The 27,608-nt window shown below is 41.6% G+C and overlaps 9 non-coding genes across 9 annotated transcripts; all 9 read right to left on the reverse strand.

Moving 5' to 3' along the window:
• Window positions 1-14,635: 14,635 nt before the first annotated feature.
• Window positions 14,636-14,799, reverse strand: LOC116946322 (U1 spliceosomal RNA). The gene has a single exon (XR_004403492.1). It is a non-coding gene; the product is annotated as a U1 spliceosomal RNA (small nuclear RNA).
• A 1,010-nt stretch (window positions 14,800-15,809) lies between these two features.
• Window positions 15,810-15,973, reverse strand: LOC116946305 (U1 spliceosomal RNA). The gene has a single exon (XR_004403475.1). It is a non-coding gene; the product is annotated as a U1 spliceosomal RNA (small nuclear RNA).
• A 1,007-nt stretch (window positions 15,974-16,980) lies between these two features.
• Window positions 16,981-17,144, reverse strand: LOC116946326 (U1 spliceosomal RNA). Its single transcript, XR_004403496.1, has one exon. It is a non-coding gene; the product is annotated as a U1 spliceosomal RNA (small nuclear RNA).
• A 1,008-nt stretch (window positions 17,145-18,152) lies between these two features.
• On the reverse strand, window positions 18,153-18,316 carry LOC116946327 (U1 spliceosomal RNA). Its single transcript, XR_004403497.1, has one exon. It is a non-coding gene; the product is annotated as a U1 spliceosomal RNA (small nuclear RNA).
• A 998-nt stretch (window positions 18,317-19,314) lies between these two features.
• On the reverse strand, window positions 19,315-19,478 carry LOC116946331 (U1 spliceosomal RNA). Its single transcript, XR_004403501.1, has one exon. It is a non-coding gene; the product is annotated as a U1 spliceosomal RNA (small nuclear RNA).
• Window positions 19,479-20,485: 1,007 nt separating this feature from the next.
• LOC116946356 (U1 spliceosomal RNA) lies at window positions 20,486-20,645 on the reverse strand. The gene has a single exon (XR_004403523.1). It is a non-coding gene; the product is annotated as a U1 spliceosomal RNA (small nuclear RNA).
• A 1,009-nt stretch (window positions 20,646-21,654) lies between these two features.
• LOC116946323 (U1 spliceosomal RNA) lies at window positions 21,655-21,818 on the reverse strand. Its single transcript, XR_004403493.1, has one exon. It is a non-coding gene; the product is annotated as a U1 spliceosomal RNA (small nuclear RNA).
• Window positions 21,819-22,827: 1,009 nt separating this feature from the next.
• Window positions 22,828-22,985, reverse strand: LOC116946354 (U1 spliceosomal RNA). Its single transcript, XR_004403522.1, has one exon. It is a non-coding gene; the product is annotated as a U1 spliceosomal RNA (small nuclear RNA).
• A 1,010-nt stretch (window positions 22,986-23,995) lies between these two features.
• Window positions 23,996-24,159, reverse strand: LOC116946324 (U1 spliceosomal RNA). The gene has a single exon (XR_004403494.1). It is a non-coding gene; the product is annotated as a U1 spliceosomal RNA (small nuclear RNA).
• Window positions 24,160-27,608: the final 3,449 nt, after the last annotated feature.

Here is a 27,608-nt window from a genome sequence, read left to right on the forward strand (position 1 = left end):
TCCAGTGAAAGGTCGCAGTATATCAGCAAGAAAACGTGCCAGTTTGTAGGTGGGGGAGCTGATAGTAGAGACGATGGGACGAAGGGGTGTATCTTCTTTGTGTATCTTTGGAAGGCCATATAATCTTGGTGGTCTGGCAGCAGAGGGCTTCAACGATAACTGTTTGATCTCATCAATTAATGCTGTTGAATCAGAGATGATTTTGTTCGTTTTGGTGACCAGGCTGTTGGTGGGATCTCTTTTTTATTTTTGTGTAGCTGCCATCGTTGAGTAGTTCTTGAATTTTGTTGTTATATTCTGTTTTGTCCATGATGACAGTGGCATTGCCTTTGTCGGCTGAGAGGACGACAATATCATCCCTATTTTTTAATTGAGATAATTCAAAACGTTCGTCTTTGCTGATGTTGCTGGGTGGCAACTTAGCGTTTTGAGGGTTGCAGCGATTTCAGATCTTGCTACGTCTGCAGAGATGTGACTCAAGCCCTTGAGTGCAACGTCGACATGGGCAATGATATAATTAACCGGTAAGTGTCTCGGTGTGACAGCAAAGTTTAGACCTTTAGCTAAAACGGATTTCAGACCATCAGAAATGGAACTGTTACTGCGATAAATTACGACTTTGTTGACGTCTATCTTTTCGGTGTGTGGATCCGATTTTTTGCTGGAGAGGTGATTGAATTTGGAAATCAAATTGTCCCTACATTTGTTCGACATAGTGGCAGCCGAAGAGGTAGCCATATTGTCTACATGTTCCCAATCCGATGTAGACATTGTTGCTGTCAATTTTAAGTGTGATTTGTACAGTGTCTTGTCTAACTGATCGAGTTCGGTGCGTGTAAGTCTGATTTTTTCCAAGATAAGAGCGAAGCTAGTTCTAGCTAGAATTCGTTTTGCATTGAGAGAAGTTGCAACAGCAGAAGTTAGTGTAAATGCGGTTGGTATTACCTTAGAGTCGCGGCATCTCTTCAGAAAGGTGAGAGACTCGATTAGTTGACCCTTCTTATCCCGAAGTCTGTTGAATGATCTTAAGGATGTGTGGAATCCCTCCCCGTAGAGGCGGTTAAATTTCGATTTAAAGCTTTCGTGACTGCAATGATTCATCTTCTTTGGTTCTTTCGGTAAAGTCACGTAGAATGATAATAAAATAATATATTGATAAAATAAAATAACACAATAATATTCTCACGACGTTTCGGCCACAACACAAGCGGCCTTCATCAGGTGAAGGGGGCGAGACTGTCTGGTAGGACAGCGCTGGAGTGAAAGAGCCACGTTCAGATACGGCCTTTAAGCTGTGTGAGAGGAACAAAGCGCCTTGACAAAGGAATTAGCATATAATTTAGCATTGAAATGGCTGAATGATTAGCTTGTGACTGGTCACAGAAATAGCTATGTTAAAGTTAAAGCATACACACCCGCAGAGGCACCCATTGTTAAAGGAATTAGCATAGAATTTAGCATTGTAATAGCTAAGTTAAGGCATACACATCCGCAGAGGCACCCCTTGACAATGGAATTAGCATAGAATTTAGCATTGAGATAGCTGAGTGATTAGCTTGTACCTGCTGCAAAAATAGAGCTTGTACCTTCTGCAGAAATAGCTACGTTAAAGTCAGAGCATACACATTCACCGAGGCCCTTAGTACAAATCAAACAGGAGAATTTAGCATTGAAATAACTAGGCGAATCCAGAATTGAAACAACTGAGTGATTAGCTAGTGACTGGTCACAGAAATGACTACACATCTGAGCTATTCACAGTACTATATAGTGAACCAATAAAAACTAAAATATAAATTACCTTCATGTTATCAATAAACTCTATATTCTCCAATCAGCTAAGCTACCAACAATAAGTCGTTATATATCACAATGCTATATGGCGAAAAAATGGGTGGATTCTTACCCTCAAATTTCAGCACCACGGATAGCTACGGGCCCCGTTCAGACGGACGAGTTCGTCCATGGTCGGAACATAGGAGGGGGAGAGAGACAGCTGCGAGGCCTTAGTATGCTCCATGTTGTAAAACTATACCATTAACCGTGGTGTGAGAGGTATTAAGAGGCAATGCTGGCGAAAGAGCTGCGGTCTGAAGGTCATCGTAAAAATACAATTAATTAAGAACAGAAATGATTTAAAACATCTTTCCAGTGGTTACTAAGCCTGAATCTATCTTCTCGGTTGAAATTGTCTCTGTGCTTGTATATGTGAATGGCCTCATGAACGAATCTCTCATGGTAGCCGGTTGGTTTGCAAAGAACCTCCGTCTTGGAGAAGTCAATGTCATCTGAGCCCACTGAATTATAACAGTGATCTGCCATGGCAGAGGAGTTCGTGCTACCGTGTTTCAAGTCTGCTTTGTGTTCGCGGATGCGGTCCTAGATATGTCTTTTGGTTTCTCCAATGTAGCTACTACCACAGAGGCACTTTAGTTTGTAAATGCCCGGGTACTGTATGTCTGGAACAGCATCTTTTACAGATGGAACTAAATCACGGATTTTATGTACTGCGTTGAATCGGACCTGGATCTTGTGTTTGTTCAGGATTTTGGAGATCTTCTTAGTGACCCCTGCAATGTAGGGTAAGGTGATGGTTTTGAGTGGCTCCACAAGAGGATCCTTCTTCATGACTGGAGTGATGGCTTTGCGGATTGTGTAGTCGGAGTAGCCATTAGCCCTGAGAGCCTGGTGTACTTGCTTGAGTTCACTGGTAATGTGTTCCTGGTCGGAAATGCATTGGGCTCTATGGTATAGAGTCTTGATGAGGGAGTTCTTCTGGGATGGATGGTGGTGGGAATCCGGTTTCAAGTAAGCATCTGTATGGGTAGCTTTCCTGTAGACAGAGTGGCTCATTGAACCATCATGTCTTCTTTTAATTAAGACATCCAAAAAGGGTAGTTTGCCATCTTTTTCGACCTCCATGGTAAATTTGATGGCTGGGTGTATGGAATTGATGTGGTCGCGGAATTGGTCTAGAGCAGGCTGGCCATGTGGCCAGATGACAAAGGTGTCATCAACGTACCTCTTCCATAAGGTCGGGCGTAGAGTGGCAGTCTGGATGGCGTCAGTTTCAAATTTTTCCATGAATACGTTGGCTACAACCGGAGATAGGGGGGAGCCCATTGGGGTGCCCTCAATTTGTTTGTAGAAAGTTCCATTCCAGGTGAAGTAAGTGTTGGTTAAGCAATGTCTCACCAGGGGGGGTACATCAGTATGCAGTCCTTGATGAACCAGGTCTTCAATGGTAGCGATGGTGTCAGGTACCGGGACTTTGGTGAACAAGGACACCACATCAAAACTGACAAGCAGGTCGTTTGGGGACAGGGAGATGCCTTTGATTGTCGATACCAGGTGAGTAGAATTTAGTACCGCAGAGGTGGTTTTTCCAGTGAAAGGTCGCAGTATATCAGCAAGAAAACGTGCCAGTTTGTAGGTGGGGGAGCTGATAGTAGAGACGATGGGACGAAGGGGTGTATCTTCTTTGTGTATCTTTGGAAGGCCATATAATCTTGGTGGTCTGGCAGCAGAGGGCTTCAACGAGAACTGTTTGATCTCATCAATTAATGCTGTTGAATCAGATATGATTTTGTTCGTTTTGGTGACCAGGCTGTTGGTGGGATCTCTTTTTATTTTTGTGTAGCTGCCATCGTTGAGTAGTTCTTGAATTTTGTTGTTATATTCTGTTTTGTCCATGATGACAGTGGCATTGCCTTTGTCGGCTGAGAGGACGACAATATCATCCCTATTTTTTAATTGAGATAATTCAAAACGTTCGTCTTTGCTGATGTTGCTGGGTGGCAACTTAGCGTTTTGAGGGTTGCAGCGATTTCAGATCTTGCTACGTCTGCAGAGATGTGACTCAAGCCCTTGAGTGCAACGTCGACATGGGCAATGATATAATTAACCGGTAAGTGTCTCGGTGTGACAGCAAAGTTTAGACCTTTAGCTAAAACGGATTTCAGACCATCAGAAATGGAACTGTTACTGCGATAAATTACGACTTTGTTGACGTCTATCTTTTCGGTGTGTGGATCCGATTTTTTGCTGGAGAGGTGATTGAATTTGGAAATCAAATTGTCCCTACATTTGTTCGACATAGTGGCAGCCGAAGAGGTAGCCATATTGTCTACATGTTCCCAATCCGATGTAGACATTGTTGCTGTCAATTTTAAGTGTGATTTGTACAGTGTCTTGTCTAACTGATCGAGTTCGGTGCGTGTAAGTCTGATTTTTTCCAAGATAAGAGCGAAGCTAGTTCTAGCTAGAATTCGTTTTGCATTGAGAGAAGTTGCAACAGCAGAAGTTAGTGTAAATGCGGTTGGTATTACGTTAGAGTCGCGGCATCTCTTCAGAAAGGTGAGAGACTCGATTAGTTGACCCTTCTTATCCCGAAGTCTGTTGAATGATCTTAAGGATGTGTGGAATCCCTCCCCGTAGAGGCGGTTAAATTTCGATTTAAAGCTTTCGTGACTGCAATGATTCATCTTCTTTGGTTCTTTCGGTAAAGTCACGTAGAATGATAATAAAATAATATATTGATAAAATAAAATAACACAATAATATTCTCACGACGTTTCGGCCACAACACAAGCGGCCTTCATCAGGTGAAGGGGGCGAGACTGTCTGGTAGGACAGCGCTGGAGTGAAAGAGCCACGTTCAGATACGGCCTTTAAGCTGTGTGAGAGGAACAAAGCGCCTTGACAAAGGAATTAGCATATAATTTAGCATTGAAATGGCTGAATGATTAGCTTGTGACTGGTCACAGAAATAGCTATGTTAAAAGTTAAAGCATATACACCCGCAGAGGCACCCATTGTTAAAGGAATTAGCATAGAATTTAGCATTGTAATAGCTAAGTTAAGGCATACACATCCGCAGAGGCACCCCTTGACAATGGAATTAGCATAGAATTTAGCATTGAGATAGCTGAGTGATTAGCTTGTACCTCCTGCAAAAATAGAGCTTGTACCTTCTGCAGAAATAGCTACGTTAAAGTCAGAGCATACACATTCACCGAGGCCCTTAGTACAAATCAAACAGGAGAATTTAGCATTGAAATAACTAGGCGAATCCAGCATTGAAACAACTGAGTGATTAGCTAGTGACTGGTCACAGAAATGACTACACATCTGAGCTATTCACAGTACTATATAGTGAACCAATAAAAACTAAAATATAAATTACCTTCATGTTATCAATAAACTCTATATTCTCCAATCAGCTAAGCTACCAACAATAAGTCGTTATATATCACAATGCTATATGGCGAAAAAATGGGTGGATTCTTACCCTCAAATTTCAGCACCACGGATAGCTACGGGCCCCGTTCAGACGGACGAGTTCGTCCATGGTCGGAACAGAGGAGGGGGAGAGAGACAGCTGCGAGGCCTTAGTATGCTCCATGTTGTAAAACTATACCATTAACCGTGGTGTGAGAGGTATTAAGAGGCAATGCTGGTGAAAGAGCTGCGGTCTGAAGGTCATCGTAAAAATACAATTAATTAAGAACAGAAATGATTTAAAACATCTTTCCAGTGGTTACTAAGCCTGAATCTATCTTCTCGTTTGAAATTGTCTCTGTGCTTGTATATGTGAATGGCCTCATGAACGAATCTCTCATGGTAGCCGGTTGGTTTGCAAAGAACCTCCGTCTTGGAGAAGTCAATGTCATCTGAGCCCACTGAATTATAACAGTGATCTGCCATGGCAGAGGAGTTCGTCCTACCGTGTTTCAAGTCTGCTTTGTGTTCGCGGATGCGGTCCGAGATATGTCTTTTGGTTTCTCCAATGTAGCTACTACCACAGAGGCACTTTAGTTTGTAAACGCCCGGGTACTGTATGTCTGGAACAGCATCTTTTACAGATGGAACTAAATCACGGATTTTATGTACTGCGTTGAATCGGACCTGGATCTTGTGTTTGTTCAGGATTTTGGAGATCTTTTTAGTGACCCCTGCAATGTAGGGTAAGGTGATGGTTTTGAGTGGCTCCACAAGAGGATCCTTCTTCATGACTGGAGTGATGGCTTTGCGGATTGTGTAGTCGGAGTAGCCATTAGCCCTGAGAGCCTGGTGTACTTGCTTGAGTTCACTGGTAATGTGTTCCTGGTCGGAAATGCATTGGGCTCTATGGTATAGAGTCTTGATGAGGGAGTTCTTCTGGGATGGATGGTGGTGGGAATCCGGTTTCAAGTAAGCATCTGTATGGGTAGCTTTCCTGTAGACAGAGTGGCTCATTGAACCATCATGTCTTCTTTTAATTAAGACATCCAAAAAGGGTAGTTTGCCATCTTTTTCGACCTCCATGGTAAATTTGATGGCTGGGTGTATGGAATTGATGTGGTCGCGGAATTGGTCTAGAGCAGGCTGGCCATGTGGCCAGATGACAAAGGTGTCATCAACGTACCTCTTCCATAAAGTCGGGTGTAGAGTGGCAGTCTGGATGGCGTCAGTTTCAAATTTTTCCATGAATACGTTGGCTACAACCGGAGATAGGGGGGAGCCCATTGGGGTGCCCTCAGTTTGCTTGTAGAAAGTTCCATTCCAGGTGAAGTAAGTGTTGGTTAAGCAATGTCTCACCAGGGGGAGTACATCAGTATGCAGTCCTTGATGAACCAGGTCTTCAATGATAGCGATGGTGTCAGGTACCGGGACTTTGGTGAACAAGGACACCACATCAAAACTGACAAGCAGGTCGTTTGGGGACAGGGAGATGCCTTTGATTGTCGATACCAGGTGAGTAGAATTTAGTACCGCAGGAGTGGTTTTTCCAGTGAAAGGTCGCAGTATATCAGCAAGAAAACGTGCCAGTTTGTAGGTGGGGGAGCTGATAGTAGAGACGATGGGACGAAGGGGTGTATCTTCTTTGTGTATCTTTGGAAGGCCATATAATCTTGGTGGTCTGGCAGCAGAGGGCTTCAACGAGAACTGTTTGATCTCATCAATTAATGCTGTTGAATCAGAGATGATTTTGTTCGTTTTGGTGACCAGGCTTTTGGTGGGATCTCTATTTATTTTTGTGTAGCTGCCATCGTTGAGTAGTTCTTGAATTTTGTTGTTATATTCTGTTTTGTCCATGATGACAGTGGCATTGCCTTTGTCGGCTGAGAGGACGACAATATCATCCCTATTTTTTAATTGAGATAATTCAAAACGTTCGTCTTTGCTGATGTTGCTGGGTGGCAACTTAGCGTTTTGAGGGTTGCAGCGATTTCAGATCTTGCTACGTCTGCAGAGATGTGACTCAAGCCCTTGAGTGCAACGTCGACATGGGCAATGATATAATTAACCGGTAAGTGTCTCGGTGTGACAGCAAAGTTTAGACCTTTAGCTAAAACGGATTTCAGACCATCAGAAATGGAACTGTTACTGCGATTAATTACGACTTTGTTGACGTCTATCTTTTCGGTGTGTGGATCCGATTTTTTGCTGGAGAGGTGATTGAATTTGGAAATCAAATTGTCCCTACATTTGTTCGACATAGTGGCAGAAGAAGAGGTAGTCATATTGTCTACATGTTCCCAATCCGATGTAGACATTGTTGCTGTCAATTTTAAGTGTGATTTGTAGAGTGTCTTGTCTAACTGATCGAGTTCGGTGCGTGTAAGTCTGATTTTTTCCGAGATAAGAGCGAAGCTAGTTCTAGCTAGAATTCGTTTTGCATTGAGAGAAGTTGCAACAGCAGAGGTTAGTGTAAATGCGGTTGGTATTACCTTAGAGTCGCGGCATCTCTTCAGAAAGGTGAGAGACTCGATTAGTTGAGCCTTCTTATCCCGTAGTCTGTTGAATGATCTTAAGGATGTGTGGAATCCCTCCCCGTAGATGCGGTTAAATTTCGATTTAAAGCTTTTGTGACTGCAATGATTCATCTTCTTTTGTTCTTTCGGTAAAGTCACGTAGAATGATAATAAAATAATAAATTGATAAAATAAAATAACACAATAATATTCTCACAACGTTTCGGCCACAACACAAGCGGCCTTCTTCAGGTGAAGGGGGCGAGACTGTCTGGTAGGACAGCGCTGGAGTGAAAGAGCCACGTTCAGATACGGCCTTTAAGCTGTGTGAGAGGAACAAAGCACCTTGACAAAGGAATTAGCATATAATTTAGCATTGAAATGGCTGAATGATTAGCTTGTGACTGGTCACAGAAATAGCTATGTTAAAAGTTAAAGCATACACACCCGCAGAGGCACCCATTGTTAAAGGAATTAGCATAGAATTTAGCATTGAAATAGCTAAGTTAAGGCATACACATCCGCAGAGGTACCACTTGACAATGGAATTAGCATTGAATTTAGCATTGAGATAGCTGAGTGATTAGCTTGTACCTGCTGCAGAAATAAAGCTTGTACCTGCTGCAGAAATAGCTACGTTAAAGTCAGAGCATACACATTCACCGAGGCCCTTAGTACAAATCAAACAGGAGAATTTAGCATTGAAATAACTAGGCGAATCCAGCATTGAAACAACTGAGTGATTAGCTAGTGACTGGTCACAGAAATGACTACACATCTGAGCTATTCACAGTACTATATAGTGAACCAATAAAAACTAAAATATAAATTACCTTCATGTTATCAATAAACTCTATATTCTCCAATCAGCTAAGCTACCAACAATAAGTCGTTATATATCACAATGCTATATGGCGAAAAAATGGGTGGATTCTTACCCTCAAATTTCAGCACCACGGATAGCTACGGGCCCCGTTCAGACGGACGAGTTCGTCCATGGTCGGAACAGAGGAGGGGGAGAGAGAGAGCTGCGAGGCCCTAGTATGCTCCATGTTGTAAAACTATACCATTAACCGTGGTGTGAGAGGTATTAAGAGGCAATGCTGGCGAAAGAGCTGCGGTCTGAAAGTCATCGTAAAAATACAATTAATTAAGAACAGAAATGATTTAAAACATCTTTCCAGTGGTTACTAAGCCTGAATCCATCTTCTCGGTTGAAATTGTCTCTGTGCTTGTATATGTGAATGGCCTCATGAACGAATCTCTCATGGTAACCGGTTGGTTTGCAAAGAACCTCCGTCTTGGAGAAGTCAATGTCATCTGAGCCCACTGAATTATAACAGTGATCTGCCATGGCAGAGGAGTTCGTCCTTCCGTGTTTCAAGTCTGCTTTGTGTTCGCGGATGCGGTCCGAGATATGTCTTATGGTTTCTCCAATGTAGCTACTACCACAGAAGCACTTTAGTTTGTAAACGCCCGGGTACTGTATGTCTGGAACAGCATCTTTTACAGATGGAACTAAATCACGGATTTTATGTACTGTGTTGAATCGGACCTGGATCTTGTGTTTGTTCAGGATTTTGGAGATCTTTTTAGTGACCCCTGCAATGTAGGGTAAGGTGATGGTTTTGAGTGGCTCCACAAGAGGATCCTTCTTCATGACTGGAGTGATGGCTTTGCGGATTGTGTAGTCGGAGTAGCCATTAGCCCTGAGAGCCTGGTGTACGTGCTTGAGTTCACTGGTAATGTGTTCCTGGTCGGAAATGCATTGGGCTCTATGGTATAGAGTCTTGATGAGGGAGTTCTTCTGAGATGGATGGTGGTGGGAATCCGGTTTCAAGTAAGCATCTGTATGGGTAGCTTTCCTGTAGACAGAGTGGCTCATTGAACCATCATGTCTTCTTTTAATTAAGACATCCAAAAAGGGTAGTTTGCCATCTTTTTCGATCTCCATGGTAAATCTGATGGCTGGGTGTATGGAATTGATGTGGTCGCGGAATTGGTCTAGAGCAGGCTGGCCATGTGGCCAGATGACAAAGGTGTCATCAACGTACCTCTTCCATAAGGTCGGGCGTAGAGTGGCAGTCTGGATGGCGTCAGTTTCAAATTTTTCCATGAATACGTTAGCTACAACCGGAGATAGGGGGGAGCCCATTGGGGTGCCCTCAGTTTGTTTGTAGAAAGTTCCATTCCAGGTGAAGTAAGTGTTGGTTAAGCAATGTCTCACCAGGGGGGGTACATCAGTATGCAGTCCTTGATGAACCAGGTCTTCAATGGTAGCGATGGTGTCAGGTACCGGGACTTTGGTGAACAAGGACACCACATCAAAACTGACAAGCAGGTCGTTTGGGGACAGGGGGATGCCTTTTATTGTCGATACCAGGTGAGTATAATTTAGTACCGCAGAGGTGGTTTTTCCAGTGAAAGGTCGCAGTATATCAGCAAGAAAACGTGCCAGTTTGTAGGTGGGGGAGCTGATAGTAGAGACGATGGGACGAAGGGGTGTATCTTCTTTGTGTATCTTTGGAAGGCCATATAATCTTGGTGGTCTGGCAGCAGAGGGCTTCAACGAGAACTGTTTGATCTCATCAATTAATGCTGTTGAATCGGAGATGATTTTGTTCGTTTTGGTGACCAGGCTGTTGGTGGGATCTCTTTTTATTTTTGTGTAGCTGCCATCGTTGAGTAGTTCTTGAATTTTGTTGTTATATTCTGTTTTGTCCATGATGACAGTGGCATTGCCTTTGTCGGCTGAGAGGACGACAATATCATCCCTATTTTTTAATTGAGATAATTCAAAACGTTCGTCTTTGCTGATGTTGCTGGGTGGCAACTTAGCGTTTTTGAGGGTTGCAGCGATTTCAGATCTTGCTACGTCTGCAGAGATGTGACTCAAGCCCTTGAGTGCAACGTCGACATGGGCAATGATATAATTAACCGGTAAGTGTCTCGGTGTGACAGCAAAGTTTAGACCTTTAGCTAAAACGGATTTCAGACCATCAGAAATGGAACTGTTACTGCGATTAATTACGACTTTGTTGACGTCTATCTTTTCGGTGTGTGGATCCGATTTTTTGCTGGAGAGGTGATTGAATTTGGAAATCAAATTGTCCCTACATTTGTTCGACATAGTGGCAGAAGAAGAGGTAGTCATATTGTCTACATGTTCCCAATCCGATGTAGACATTGTTGCTGTCAATTTTAAGTGTGATTTGTAGAGTGTCTTGTCTAACTGATCGAGTTCGGTGCGTGTAAGTCTGATTTTTTCCGAGATAAGAGCGAAGCTAGTTCTAGCTAGAATTCGTTTTGCATTGAGAGAAGTTGCAACAGCAGAGGTTAGTGTAAATGCGGTTGGTATTACCTTAGAGTCGCGGCATCTCTTCAGAAAGGTGAGAGACTCGATTAGTTGAGCCTTCTTATCCCGAAGTCTGTTGAATGATCTTAAGGATGTGTGGAATCCCTCCCCGTAGAGGCGGTTAAATTTCGATTTAAAGCTTTCGTGACTGCAATGATTAATCTTCTTTGGTTCTTTCGGTAAAGTCACGTAGAATGATAATAAAATAATACATTGATAAAATAAAATAACACAATAATATTCTCACGACGTTTCGGCCACAACACAAGCGGCCTTCATCAGGTGAAGGGGGTGAGACTGTCTGGTAGGACAGCGCTGGAGTGAAAGAGCCACGTTCAGATACGGCCTTTAAGCTGTGTGAGAGGAACAAAGCGCCTTGACAAAGGAATTAGCATATAATTTAGCATTGAAATGGCTGAATGATTAGCTTGTGACTGGTCACAGAAATAGCTATGTTAAAAGTTAAAGCATACACACCCGCAGAGGCACCCATTGTTAAAGGAATTAGCATAGAATTTAGCATTGAAATAGCTAAGTTAAGGCATACACATCCGCAGAGGCACCCCTTGACAATGGAATTAGCATAGAATTTAGCATTGAGATAGGTGAGTGATTAGCTTGTACCTGCTGCAGAAATAGAGCTTGTCCTCTCAGCCGACAAAGGCAATGCCACTGTCATCATGGACAAAACAGAATATAACAACACAATTCAAGAACTACTCAACGATGGCAGCTACACAAAAATAAATAGAGATCCCACCAACAGCCTGGTCACCAAAACGAACAAAATCATCTCTGATTCAACAGCATTAATTGATGAGATCAAACAGTTCTCGTTGAAGCCCTCTGCTGCCAGACCACCAAGATTATATGGCCTTCCAAAGATACACAAAGAAGATACACCCCTTCGTCCCATCGTCTCTACTATCAGCTCCCCCACCTACAAACTGGCACGTTTTCTTGCTGATATACTGCGACCTTTCACTGGAAAAACCACCTCTGCGGTACTAAATTCTACTCACCTGGTATCGACAATCAAAGGCATCTCCCTGTCCCCAAACGACCTGCTTGTCAGTTTTGATGTGGTGTCCTTGTTCACCAAAGTCCCGGTACCTGACACCATCGCTACCATTGAAGACCTGGTTCATCAAGGACTGCATACTGATGTACCCCCCCTGGTGAGACATTGCTTAACCAACACTTACTTCACCTGGAATGGAACTTTCTACAAACAAATTGAGGGCACCCCAATGGGCTCCCCCCTATCTCCGGTTGTAGCCAACGTATTCATGGAAAAATTTGAAACTGACGCCATCCAGACTGCCACTCTACGCCCGACCTTATGGAAGAGGTACGTTGATGACACCTTTGTCATCTGGCCACATGGCCAGCCTGCTCTAGACCAATTCCGCGACCACATCAATTCCATACACCCAGCCATCAGATTTACCATGGAGATCGAAAAAGATGGCAAACTACCCTTTTTGGATGTCTTAATTAAAAGAAGACATGATGGTTCAATGAGCCACTCTGTCTACAGGAAAGCTACCCATACAGATGCTTACTTGAAACCGGATTCCCACCACCATCCATCCCAGAAGAACTCCCTCATCAAGACTCTATACCATAGAGCCCAATGCATTTCCGACCAGGTACACAGTACCAGTGAACTCAAGCACGTACACCAGGCTCTCAGGGCTAATGGCTACTCCGACTACACAATCCGCAAAGCCATCACTCCAGTCATGAAGAAGGATCCTTTTGTGGAGCCACTCAAAACCATCACCTTACCCTACATTGCAGGGGTCACTAAAAAGATCTCCAAAATCCTGAACAAACACAAGATCCAGGTCCGATTCAACACAGTACATAAAATCCGTGATTTAGTTCCATCTGTAAAAGATGCTGTTCCAGACATACAGTACCCGGGCGTTTACAAACTAAAGTGCCTCTGTGGTAGTAGATACATTGGAGAAACCAAAAGACATATCTCGGACCGCATCCGCGAACACAAAGCAGACTTGAAACACGGTAGGACGAACTCCTCTGCCGTGGCAGATCACTGTTATAATTCAGTGGGCTCAGATGACATTCACTTCTCCAAGACGGAGGTTCTTTGCAAATCAACCGGCTACCATGAGAGATTCGTTCATGAGGCCTTTCACATATACAAGCACAGATACAATTTCAACCGAGAAGATGGATTCAGGCTTAGTAACCAGTGGAAAGATGTTTTAAATCATTTCTGTTCTTAATTAATTGTATTTTTACGATGACCTTCAGACCGCAGCTCTTTCGCCAGCATTGCCTCTTAATACCTCTCACACCACGGTTAATGGTATAGTTTTACAACATGGAGCATACTAGGGCCTCGCAGCTGTCTCTCTCCCCCTCCTCTGTTCCGACCATGGACGAACTCGTCCGTCTGAACGGGGCCCGTAGCTATCCGTGGTGCTGAAATTTGAGGGTAAGAATCCACCCATTTTTTCGCCATATAGCATTGTGATATATAACGACTTATTGTTGGTAGCTTAGCTGATTGGAGAATATAGAGTTTATTGATAACATGAAGGTAATTTATATTTTAGTTTTTATTGGTTCACTATATAGTACTGTGAATAGCTCAGATGTGTAGTCATTTCTGTGACCAGTCACTAGCTAATCACTCAGTTGTTTCAATGCTGGATTCGCCTAGTTATTTCAATGCTAAATTCTCCTGTTTGATTTGTACTAAGGGCCTCGGTGAATGTGTATGCTCTGACTTTAACGTAGTTATTTCTGCAGCAGGTACAAGCTCTATTTCTGCAGCAGGTACAAGCTAATCACTCAGCTATCTCAATGCTAAATTCTATGCTAATTCCATTGTCAAGGGGTGCCTCTGCGGATGTGTATGCCTTATCTTAGCTATTTCAATGCTAAATTCTATGCTAATTCCTTTAACAATGGGTGCCTCTGCGGGTGTGTATGCTTTAACTTTTAACATAGCTATTTCTGTGACCAGTCACAAGCTAATCATTCAGCCATTTCAATGCTAAATTATATGCTAATTCCTTTGTCAAGGCGCTTTGTTCCTCTCACACAGCTTAAAGGCCGTATCTGAACGTGGCTCTTTCACTCCAGCGCTGTCCTACCAGACAGTCTCGCCACCTTCACCTGATGAAGGCCGCTTGTGTTGTGGCCGAAACGTCGTGAGACTATTATTGTGTTATTTTATTTTATCAATTTATTATTTTATTATCATTCTATGTGACTTTACCGAAAGAACCAAAGAAGATGAATCATTGCAGTCACGAAAGCTTGAAATCGAAATTCAGCAGTGGAACTGTTGAACTTGCGAGAAAGCAGCTACAACGAGGCTATATATGTGGCGATGGGCAAGAAAGCAGGGTCTGAGCTAAAAAGGAATTCCACCCCCGGACGCAAGAACCTCAGTTGCATTAATTGGGGATTAGGGAGAGAGTGATTAGGGACTAAGATTCACATGAGATTACAGATCTTATCGATATTCATAAAGCACAGAAAACCTATTTTTTCCTTAAATATTCGGGGGATAGCGCGAACGCAGTCCCCCAGTATCACAAATTATACAGTCGAGTTTCCCGCATTTGCGGAAATCGCAGGGGTCAACCCACCCGCAGTGCAATGGATGAGCCTCACCCTGGGAGGACCACCTAAATGATCATGGTGCCTCCCCTGTCAGGTAAGTATGAGTTGGCCTGCTTCCACTATCCCTATATGAACAAATACCCTGTACCTCTACTCTATGGCCATTATAAATCTTTTACGTGGCGATACTTCAAAATGATAAAAAAATAAACACTGTCGTTTAAAAAACTACAAATAACACGTTACGAAAATATACACTTATTTGGAAATTTCAAATGTTGTGAGCTAAGGCATAGTTTACGAGTAAAATTCTCTATAGCATTCTGGGTAATGTTGACTCAAGATATAGTTGCCATTAAAGAGTTAAGGAAGTAATGGCATTTATTTTTATATGCCACGACTATAAAAAGGCACCGTTCTTATTTTCATAAACATTATAATCAACCGATATAACTCATAGACTGTGACAGCAAAGCATAAGGTGTTTAGTAAATTGCGCTGAATTTGTTTTCACAGTATTTTTTGCGTGTTAAACCAGCAAGATGATCAGCTTTTCACCATGCCACTGGCCAATCACCAACAAATCTGGTTTGCAAGGCTGAATCAAAAATAATTTAATTATTACACGTAGGCTTTCGGGACCAATATCATCCAAAATAGAGGTGTTTTGGGTTAGATCTCGTCAATATATAAATGTGTCGTTATACCCGGCAACCACCCAACAAACCTCTATTATGGATAATTTGACTGTGTTATCCATACTCTTTGGTTATTTCGGTAAAGCCACGTAGGTATGAAATAAAATAAATTACGACGTGTCGATCGCAGCACAAGCAGTCGTCCTCAGGCGGAAAAAATATAATCCAGCAGTGGAACTGTAGAACTTGCGAGAAAGCAGCTACAACAAGGCTATATATGTGGCGATGGGTAAGCAAGCAGGGTCTGAGCTGGAAAGGAATTCCACCCCCGGATGCAAGAACCTCAGTTGCATTAATGGCAGATTAGGGAGAGAGGTATTAGGGAGAGAGTGATTAGGGACTAAGATTCACATGAGATTACAGATCTTATCGATATTCATAACGCACAGCAAACCTATTTTTTCCTTAAATATTCGGGGGATAGCGCGAACGCAGTCCCCCAGTATCACAAATTATACAGTCGAGTTTCCCGCATTTGGGGAAATCGCAGGGGTCAACCCACCCACAGTGCAATGGATGAGCCTCACCCTGGGAGGACCACCTAAATGATCATGGTGCCTCCCCTGTCAGGTAAGTATGAGTTGGCCTGCTTCCACTATCCCTATATGAACAAATACCCTGTACCTCTACTCTATGGGCATTATAAATCTTTTACGTGGCGATACTTCAAAATGATAAAAAATAAACACTGTCGTTTAAAAAACTACAAATAACACGTTACGAAAATATACACTTATTTGGAAATTTCAAATTTTGTGAGCTAAGGCATAGTTTACGAGTAAAATTCTCCATAGCATTCTGGGTAATTTTGACTCAAGATATAGTTGCCATTTAAGAGTTAAGGAAGTAATGGCATTTTTTTATATGCCACGACTATAAAAAGGAACCGTTCTTATTTTCATAAACATTATAATCAACCGATATAACTCATAGCCTGTGACAGCAAAGCATAAGGTGTTTAGTAAATTGCGCTGAATTTGTTTTCACAGTATTTTTTGCGTGTTAAACCAGCAAGATGATCAGCTTTTCACCATGCCACTGGCCAATCACCAACAAATCTGGTTTGCAAGGCTGAATCAAAAATAATTTAATTATTACACGTAGGCTTTCGGGACCAATATCATCCAAAATAGAGGTGTTTTGGGTTAGAACTCGTCAATATATAAATGTGTCGTTAAACCTGGCAACCACCCAACAAACCTCTATTATGGATAATTTTACTGTGTTATCTATACTCTTTGGTTATTTCGGTAAAGCCACGTAGGTATGAAATAAAATAAATCACGACGTGTCGATCGCAGCACAAGCAGTTGTCCTCAGGCGGAAAAAATATAATCCAGCAGTGGAACTGTTGAACTTGCGAGAAAGCAGCTACAACAAGGCTATATATGTGGCGATGGGTAAGCAAGCAGGGTCTGAGCTGGAAAGGAATTCCACCCCCGGACGCAAGAACCTCAGTTGCATTAATGGCAGATTAGGGAGAGAGGGATTAGGGAGAGAGTGATTAGGGACTAAGATTCACATGAGATTACAGATCTTATCGATATTCATAAAGCACAGCAAACCTATTTTTTCCTTAAATATTCGGGGGATAGCGCGAACGCAGTCCCCCAGTATCACAAATTATACAGTCGAGTTTCCCACATTTGGGGAAATCGCAGGGGTCAACCCACCCGCAGTGCAATGGATGAGCCTCACCCTGGGAGGACCACCTAAATGATCATGGTGCCTACCCTGTCAGGTAAGTATGAGTTGGCCTGCTTCCACTATCCCTATATGAACAAATACCCTGTACCTCTACTCTATGGGCATTATAAATCTTTTACGTGGCAATACTTCAAAATGATAAAAAAATAAACACTGTCGTTTAAAAAACTACAAATAACACGTTACGAAAATATACACTTATTTGGAAATTTCAAATTTTGTGAGCTAAGGCATAGTTTACGAGTAAAATTCTCCATAGCATTCTGGGTAATTTTGACTCAAGATATAGTTGCCATTTAAGAGTTAAGGAAGTAATGGCATTTTTTTATATGCCACGACTATAAAAAGGAACCGTTCTTATTTTCATAAACATTATAATCAACCGATATAACTCATAGCCTGTAACAGCAAAGCATAAGGTGTTTAGTAAATTGCGCTGAATTTGTTTTCACAGTATTTTTTGCGTGTTAAACCAGCAAGATGATCAGCTTTTCACCATGCCACTGGCCAATCACCAACAAATCTGGTTTGCAAGGCTGAATCAAAAATAATTTAATTATTACACGTAGGCTTTCGGGACCAATATCATCCAAAATAGAGGTGTTTTGGGTTAGATCTCGTCAATATATAAATGTGTCGTTAAACCCGGCAACCACCCAACAAACCTCTATTATGGATAATTTTACTGTGTTATCCATACTCTTTGGTTATTTCGGTAAAGCCACGTAGGTATGAAATAAAATAAATCACGACGTGTCGATCGCAGCACAAGCAGTTGTCCTCAGGCGGAAAAAATATAATCCAGCAGTGGAACTGTTGAACTTGCGAGAAAGCAGCTACAACAAGGCTATATATGTGGCGATGGGTAAGCAAGCAGGGTCTGAGCTGGAAAGGAATTCCACCCCCGGACGCAAGAACCTCAGTTGCATTAATGGCAGATTAGGGAGAGAGGGATTAGGGAGAGAGTGATTAGGGACTAAGATTCACATGAGATTACAGATCTTATCGATATTCATAAAGCACAGCAAACCTATTTTTTCCTTAAATATTCGGGGGATAGCGCGAACGCAGTCCCCCAGTATCACAAATTATACAGTCGAGTTTCCCACATTTGGGGAAATCGCAGGGGTCAACCCACCCGCAGTGCAATGGATGAGCCTCACCCTGGGAGGACCACCTAAATGATCATGGTGCCTACCCTGTCAGGTAAGTATGAGTTGGCCTGCTTCCACTATCCCTATATGAACAAATACCCTGTACCTCTACTCTATGGGCATTATAAATCTTTTACGTGGCGATACTTCAAAATGATAAAAAAATAAACACTGTCGTTTAAAAAACTACAAATAACACGTTACGAAAATATACACTTATTTGGAAATTTCAAATTTTGTGAGCTAAGGCATAGTTTACGAGTAAAATTCTCCATAGCATTCTGGGTAATTTTGACTCAAGATATAGTTGCCATTTAAGAGTTAAGGAAGTAATGGCATTTTTTTATATGCCACGACTATAAAAAGGCACCATTCTTATTTTCATAAACATTATAATCAACCGATATAACTCATAGCCTGTGACAGCAAAGCATAAGGTGTTTAGTAAATTGCGCTGAATTTGTTTTCACAGTATTTTTTGCGTGTTAAACCAGCAAGATGATCAGCTTTTCACCATGCCACTGGCCAATCACCAACAAATCTGGTTTGCAAGGCTGAATCAAAAATAATTTAATTATTACACGTAGGCTTTCGGGACCAATATCATCCAAAATAGAGGTGTTTTGGGTTAGATCTCGTCAATATATAAATGTGTCGTTAAACCCGCCAACCACCCAACAATGGATAATTTGACTGTGTTATCCATACTCTTTGGTTATTTCGGTAAAGCCACGTAGGTATGAAATAAAATAAATCACGACGTGTCGATCGCAGCACAAGCAGTCGTCCTCAGGCGGAAAAAATATAATCCAGCAGTGGAACTGTTGAACTTGCGAGAAAGCAGCTACAACAAGGCTATATATGTGGCGATGGGTAAGCAAGCAGGGTCTGAGCTGGAAAGGAATTCCACCCCCGGACGCAAGAACCTCAGTTGCATTAATGGCGGATTAGGGAGAGAGGGATTAGGGAGAGAGTGATTAGGGACTAAGATTCACATGAGATTACAGATCTTATCGATATTCATAAAGAACAGCAAACCTATTTTTTCCTTAAATATTCGGGGGATAGCGCGAACGCAGTCCCCCAGTATCACAAATTATACAGTCGAGTTTCCCGCATTTGGGGAAATCGCAGGGGTCAACCCACCCGCAGTGCAATGGATGAGCCTCACCCTGGGAGGACCACCTAAATGATCATGGTGCCTCCCTTGTCAGGTAAGTATGAGTTGGCCTGCTTCCACTATCCCTATATGAACAAATACCCTGTACCTCTACTCTATGGGCATTAAAAATCTTTTACGTGGCGATACTTCAAAATGATAAAAAAATAAACACTGTCGTTTAAAAAACTACAAATAACACGTTACAAAAATATACACTTATTTGGAAATTTCAAATTTTGTGAGCTAAGGCATAGTTTACGATTAAAATTCTCTATAGCATTCTGGGTAATGTTGACTCAAGATACAGTTGCCATTTAAGAGTTAAGGAAGTATTGCCATTTTTTTATATGCCACGACTATAAAAAGGCACCATTCTTATTTTCATAAACATTATTATCAACCGATATAACTCATAACCTGTGACAGCAAAGCATAAGGTCTGTAGTAAATTGCGCTGAATTTGTTTTCACAGTATTTTTTGCGTGTTAAACCAGCAAGATGATCAGCTTTTCACCATGTCACTGGCCAATCACCAACAAATCTGGTTTGCAAGGCTGAATAAAAAATAATTTAATTATTACACGTAGGCTTTCGGGACCAATATAATCCAAAATAGAAGTGTTTTGGGTTACATCTCGTCAATATATAAATGTGTCGTTAAACCCGGCAACCACCCAACAAACCTCTATTATGGATAATTTGACTGTGTTATCCATACTCTTTGGTTATTTCGGTAAAGCCACGTAGGTATGAAATAAAATAAATCACGACGTGTCGATCACAACACAAGCAGTCGTCCTCAGGCGGAAAAAATATAATCCAGCAGTGGAACTGTTGAACTTGCGAGAAAGCAGCTACAACAAGGCTATATATATGGCGATGGGCAAGCAAGCAGGGTCTGAGCTGGAAAGGAATTCCACCCCCGGACGCAAGAACCTCAGTTGCATTAATGGCGGATTAGGGAGAGAGGGATTAGGGAGAGAGTGATTAGGGACTAAGATTCACATGAGATGACAGATCTTATCGATATTCATAAAGCACAGCAAACCTATTTTTTCCTTAAATATTCGGGGTGTAACGCAGTCCCCCAGTATCACAAATTATACAGTCGAATTTCCCGCATTTGGGGAAATCGCAGGGGTCAACCCACCCGCAGAGCAATGGATGAGCCTCACCCTGGGATGACCACCTAAATGATCATGGTGCCTCCCCCTATCAGGTAAGTATGAGTTTGCCTGCTTCCACTATCCCTATATGAACAAATACCCTGTACCTCTACTCTATGGGCATTATAAATATTTTACGTGGCGATACTTCAAAATGATTAAAAATATAAACACTGTCGTTTAAAAAACTACAAATAACACGTTACGAAAATATACACTTATTTGGAAATTTCAAATTTGGTTAGCTAAGGCATAGTTTACGAGTAAAATTCTCCATAGCATTCTGGGTAATGTTGACTCAAGATATAGTTGCCATTTAAGAGTTAAGGAAGTAATGGCATTTTTTTATATGCTCAGACTATAAAAAGGCACCGTTCTTATTTTCATAAACATTATTATCAACCGGTATAACTCATAGCCTGTGACAGCAAAGCATAAGGTGTTTAGTAAATTGTGCTGAATTTGTTTTCACAGTATTTTTTGCGTGTTAAACCAGCAAGATGATCAGCTTTTCACCATGCCACTGGCCAATCACCAACAAATCTGGTTTGCAAGGCTGAATCAAAAATAATTTAATTATTACACGTAGGCTTTCGGGACCAATATCATCCAAAATAGAGGTGTTTTGGGTTAGATCTCGTCAATATATAAATGTGTCGTTAAACCCGGCAACCACCCAACAAACCTCTATTATGGATAATTTGACTGTGTTATCCATACTCTTTGGTTATTTCGGTAAAGCCACGTAGGTATGAAATAAAATAAATCACGACGTGTCGATCACAACACAAGCAGTCGTCCTCAGGCGGAAAAAATATAATCCAGCAGTGGAACTGTTGAACTTGCGAGAAAGCAGCTACAACAAGGCTATATATATGGCGATGGGCAAGCAAGCAGGGTCTGAGCTGGAAAGGAATTCCACCCCCGGACGCAAGAACCTCAGTTGCATTAATGGCGGATTAGGGCGAGAGGGATTAGGGAGAGAGTGATTAGGGACTAAGATTCATATGAGATTACAGATCTTATCGATATTCATAAAGCACAGCAAACCTATTTTTTCCTTAAATATTCAGGGGATAGCGCGAACGCAGTCCCCCAGTATCACAAATTATACAGTCGAGTTTCCCGCATTTGGGGAAATCGCAGGGGTCAACCCACCCGCAGTGCAATGTATGAGCCTCACCCTGGGAGGACCACCTAAATGATCATGGTGCCTCCCCTGTCAGGTAAGTATGAGTTGGCCTGCTTCCACTATCCCTATATGAACAAATAACCTGTACCTCTACTCTATGGGCATTATAAATCTTTTACGTGGCGATACTTCAAAATGATTAAAAAAATAAACACTGTCGTTTAAAAAACTACAAATAACACGTTACGAAAATATACACTTATTTGGAAATTTCAAATTTTGTGAGCTAAGGCATAGTTTACGATTAAAATTCTCCATAGCATTCTGGGTAATATTGACTCAAGATACAGTTGCCATTTAAGAGTTAAGGAAGTATTGGCATTTTTTTATATGCCACGACTATAAAAAGGCACCGTTCTTATTTTCACAAACATTATTATCAACCGATATAACTCAAAGCCTGTGACAGCAAAGCATAAGGTGTTTAGTAAATTGCGCTGAATTTGTTTTCACAGTATTTTTTGCGTGTTAAACCAGCAAGATGATCAGCTTTTCACCATGCCACTGGCCATTCACCAATAAATCTGGTTTGCAAGGCTGAATCAAAAATAATTTAATTATTACACGTAGGCTTTAGGGACCAATATCATCCAAAATAGAAGTGTTTTGGGTTACATCTCGTCAATATATAAATGTGTCGTTAAACCCGGCAACCACCCAACAAACCTCTATTTTGGATAATTTGACTGTGTTATCCATACTCTTTGGTTATTTCGGCAAAGCCACGTAGGTATGAAATAAAATAAATCACGACGTGTCGATCGCAACACAAGCAGTCGTCCTCAGGCGGAAAAAATATAATCCAGCAGTGGAACTGTTGAACTTGCGAGAAAGCAGCTACAACGAGGATATATATGTGGCGATGGGCAAACAAGCAGGGTCTGAGCAGGAAAGGAATTCCACCCCCGGACGCAAAAACCTCAGTTGCATTAATTAGGGATTAGGGAGAGAAGGATTAGGGAGAGAGTGATTAGGGACTAAGATTCACATGAGATTACAGATCTTATCGATATTAATAAAGCACAGCAAACCTATTTTTTCCCTAAATATTCGGGGGGTAACGCAGTCCCCCAGTATCACAAATTATACAGTCGAATTTCCCGCATTTGGGGAAATCGCAGGGGTCAACCCACCCGCAGAGCAATGGATGAGCCTTACCCTGGGATGACCACATAAATGATCATGGGGCCTCCCCTATCAGGTAAGTATGAGTTTGCCTGCTTCCACTATCCCTATATGAACAAATTCCCTGTACCTCTACTCTATGGGCATTATAAATCTTTTACGTGGCGATACTTCAAAATGATTAAAAATATAAACACTGTCGTTTAAAAAACTACAAATAACACGTTACGAAAATATACACTTATTTGGAAATTTCAAATTTGGTTAGCTAAGGCATAGTTTACGAGTAAAATTCTCCATAGCATTCTGGGTAATGTTGACTCAAGATATAGTTGCCATTTAAGAGTTAAGGAAGTAATGGCATTTTTTTATATGCCACGACTATAAAAAGGCACCGTTCTTATTTTCATAAACATTATTATCAACCGATATAACTCATAGCCTGTGACAGCAAAGCATAAGGTGTTTAGTAAATTGCGCTGAATTTGTTTTCACAGTATTTTTTGCGTGTTAAACCAGCAAGATGATCAGCTTTTCACCATGCCACTGGCCAATCACCAACAAATCTGGTTTGCAAGGCTGAATCAAAAATAATTTAATTATTACACGTAGGCTTTCGGGACCAATATCATCCAAAATAGAGGTGTTTTGGGTTAGATCTCGTCAATATATAAATGTGTCGTTAAACCCGGCAACCACCCAACAAACCTCTATTATGGATAATTTGACTGTGTTATCCATACTCTTTGGTTATTTCGGTAAAGCCACGTAGGTATGAAATAAAATAAATCACGACGTGTCGATCACAACACAAGCAGTCGTCCTCAGGCGGAAAAATATAATCCAGCAGTGGAACTGTTGAACTTGCGAGAAAGCAGCTACAACAAGGCTATATATATATGGCGATGGGCAAGCAAGCAGGGTCTGAGCTGGAAAGGAATTCCACCCCCGGACGCAAGAACCTCAGTTGCATTAATGGCGGATTAGGGCGAGAGGGATTAGGGAGAGAGTGATTAGGGACTAAGATTCATATGAGATTACAGATCTTATCGATATTCATAAAGCACAGCAAACCTATTTTTTCCTTAAATATTCGGGGGATAGCGCGAACGCAGTCCCCCAGTATCACAAATTATACAGTCGAGTTTCCCGCAATTGGGGAAATCGCAGGGGTCAACCCACCCGCAGTGCAATGGATGAGCCTCACCCTGGGAGGACCACCTACATGATCATGGTGCCTCCCCTATCAGGTAAGTATGAGTTGGCCTGCTTCCACTATCCCTATATGAACAAATACCCTGTACCTCTACTCTATGGGCATTATAAATCTTTTACGTGGCGATACTTCAAAATGATTAAAAAAATAAACACTGTCGTTTAAAAAACTTCAAATAACACGTTACGAAAATATACACTTTTTTGGAAATTTCAAATTTTTGTTAACTAAGGTACAGTTTACGAGTAAAATTCTCCATAGCATTCTGGGTAATGTTGACTTAAGATGAAGTTGCCATTTAAGAGGGTTTACCCTCAGTTAAGGAAGTAATTGCATTTTTTACATGCCACTACTATAAAAAGGCACCGTTCTTATTATCATAAACATTATTTAGTAATAGGTTTTACCCTTTTTAACTGGCACAAAAACTCTACTGGGAGGGTTTCCACTTAACTTTAAGATCCTTCAACATACTCCGGGATAAGAAGGCTCAGCTGATCGAATCTCTCACCTTTCTGAAGAGATACTTCGACTCTGGGTAATACCAATCGCATTTACACTGACCTCTGCTGCTGTAACGTCTTTTAATGCAAAACGAATTCTTTTCAAAACTAGCTTAGCTCTTAACTCAGAAAAAATCAGACTTATACGCACCGAACTAGATCAGTTAGACAAGACACTCTACAAATCACACTTATCATTGACGGCAACAATGTCCACATCGGATTGAGAACATGTAGACAATATGACTGCCTCTTCAGCTGCTACTGTGTCGACCAAATGAAAGGACAACCTGATTTCCAAATTTAACCTCCTCTTCAACAAAAGACCGGACCCACACACCAAAAAGTTAGACGTTAACAAAGTCGTAATTAATCGCAGTAACAGTTCTATTTCCGATGGTCTGAAATCCGTTTTAGCTAAAGGTCTAAACTTTGCAGTCACACCTAAACACATACCGGTTAATGATATAATTGCCCAAGTAGACGTTGCTCTCAGGGGCCTGGGTCACATCGCTTCAGACGTAGCAAGATCTGAAATCGCTACAACCCTCAAAAACGCTAAGATGCCAGCTAGCAACCTCAGGAAAGATGAGCGTTTTGAATTATATAAATAAAAAAGAGGGATGATATTGTAGTCCTCTCAGCTGACAAGGGTAATTCTACTGTCATCATAGATAAAATGGAATACAACAACAAAATTAAAGAATTACTCGATGATGGTAGTAATACAAAAATAAAAAGAGATCCCACCAACAGCCTCGTCACACAAACCAACAAAATAATTTCTGATTCAACCGCATTAATTGATCAATCTAAACAGTTTTCGTTGAAACCTTCTACTGCCAGACCACCAAGATTATACGGCTTACCAAAAATACATAAAGTAGATACACCCTTTCGTCCCATCGTCTCTACTATCAACTCCCCCACCTACAAACTGGCTCGTTTTTTGTCTGAAATCCTGCGTCCTTTCACTGGAAAAACCACCTCTGCGGTACAAAATTCTACTCACCTGGTATCGACAATCAAGGGTATTTCCCTGTCCCCAGACGACCTGCTTGTCAGTTTTGATGTAGTTTCCTTATTCACCAAGGTTCCTGTACCTGACACCATCGCAATCATTGAAGACTTGGTTCATCAAGGACTAAACACTGAGGTACCCCCCTGGTGAGACACTGTTTAACCAATACATACTTCACTTGGAATGGAACTTTCTACAAACAAACTAAGGGCACCCCAATGGGCTCCTCCCTATCTCCGGTTATAGCTAATATTTTCATGGAGAAATTTGAGACTGACGCCATCCAGACTGCCACTCTGCGCCCAACCTTATGGAAGAGGTACGTGGATGACACTTTTGTCATCTGGCCACATGGCCGGCCTGCTCTAGACCAATTCTTCGACCACATCAATTCCATACACCCAGCCATCAGATTTACCATGGAAGTCGAAAAAGATGGCAAGCTACCTTTTTGGATGTCCTAATGAAAAAGAGACCTGATGGTTCAATGAGCCACTCTGTCTACAGGAAAGCTACCCATATGGATGCTTATCTGAAACCGGATTCCCACCACCATCCATCACATAAGAATTCTCATCAAGACACTGTACCATAGAGCCCAAAGCATATCCGACCAGGAACACATAGGCAGTGAACTCAAGCACGTACACCAAGCTCTTAAGGCTAATGGTTACTCCGACTATACAATCCGCAAAGCTATCACTCAAACCATGAAGAAGGACCCTCTTGAGGAGCCTTTCCAAACCATCACTTTACCCTACAAAGCGGGGACCACAAAAAAGATCTCCAAAATCTTGAATAAACACAAGATCCAGGTCCGTTTCAACGCATTACATAAAATCCGTGATCTGGTTCCGTCTGTAAAAGATGTGATTCCGGACATACAGTACCCTGGTGTCTACAAACTAAGTTGCCTCTGTGGTAGTAGCTACATTGGAGAAACCAAACGCCATGTCTCGGACCGCATTCGTGAACACAAAGCAGACCTTAAACACGGTAGGACCAACACCTCGGCCGTGGCAGATCATTGTTATAATTCAGTAGGCTCACATGACATTGACTTTTCCAAGACAGAGGTTCTTTGTAAGCCATCTGGCTACCATGAGAGATTCGTTCATGAGGCTATCCACATATACAAGCACAGAGACAATTTCAACCGAGAAGATGGATTCTGGCTTAGCAATCATTGGAAAGATTTGATTAACCATTTCAAGTCTTATTTGATTGTTCACGCTTACAGTGGCTTTCAGACAGCATACATTTATTTTTCGTCTCCCCCCCTCCTCTTTTCAGAACATAGATGGACTAGTCCTTCTAAATAAACTGCCAAATCGCTGCGCGTGGCGCTGACGTTTTTTATAAATAAAAAAACCGTTCAAAAATAAATACATTAATGCAAACCGACGCACCTGATGACAACCGTTTCTGTTATGGTCAAAACGTCGTGAGAATTTTTATTGTTTTATATTTTTTATTTTATTTTATTGTTTCGCTTCAACGTGACTTTACTGAAAGAGCATATGAATTACTGCAGTCACGAAAAGCTTTAAATCAAAAATTTGATCGTATCCTCTTCGTTCATGAACTACAATATTGGACAATCTCCATGAAGTGTCAGCACTATATAAATATCATGGGACCTCCTTTGCGAGTACCAAAATAATACGTTTTCCAAATTCTATGTAAATATGTTTCATTTAATCCCCAGTGTGATTTATGAACTTCTTTTTTTAGCATTTCAATGTACTCGTTATATTATATATTGGAAAAATAACAACCATGTTTGGAGCCCCAGCGATGCTCTGTTCTGACACCGGGGTTAGAGTGTATGACACCAATAGTGGAAGATCCTGCACAAAAGCAAGTGTTAGATTTTAAAACAAAACCTGCAATCTGACAACTTTTTCTCCAGGTGTCCCGAGCTTCTATTACCCAGAAAACCTTAGTTTTACACGTATTACATCAAC

Source organism: Petromyzon marinus, chromosome 26 (assembly GCF_048934315.1).
Source record: "Petromyzon marinus isolate PM22_M1 ecotype Great Lakes invasive population chromosome 26, UKy_Petmar_22M1.pri1.0, whole genome shotgun sequence".
Taxonomy (NCBI): domain Eukaryota; kingdom Metazoa; phylum Chordata; class Hyperoartia; order Petromyzontiformes; family Petromyzontidae; genus Petromyzon; species Petromyzon marinus.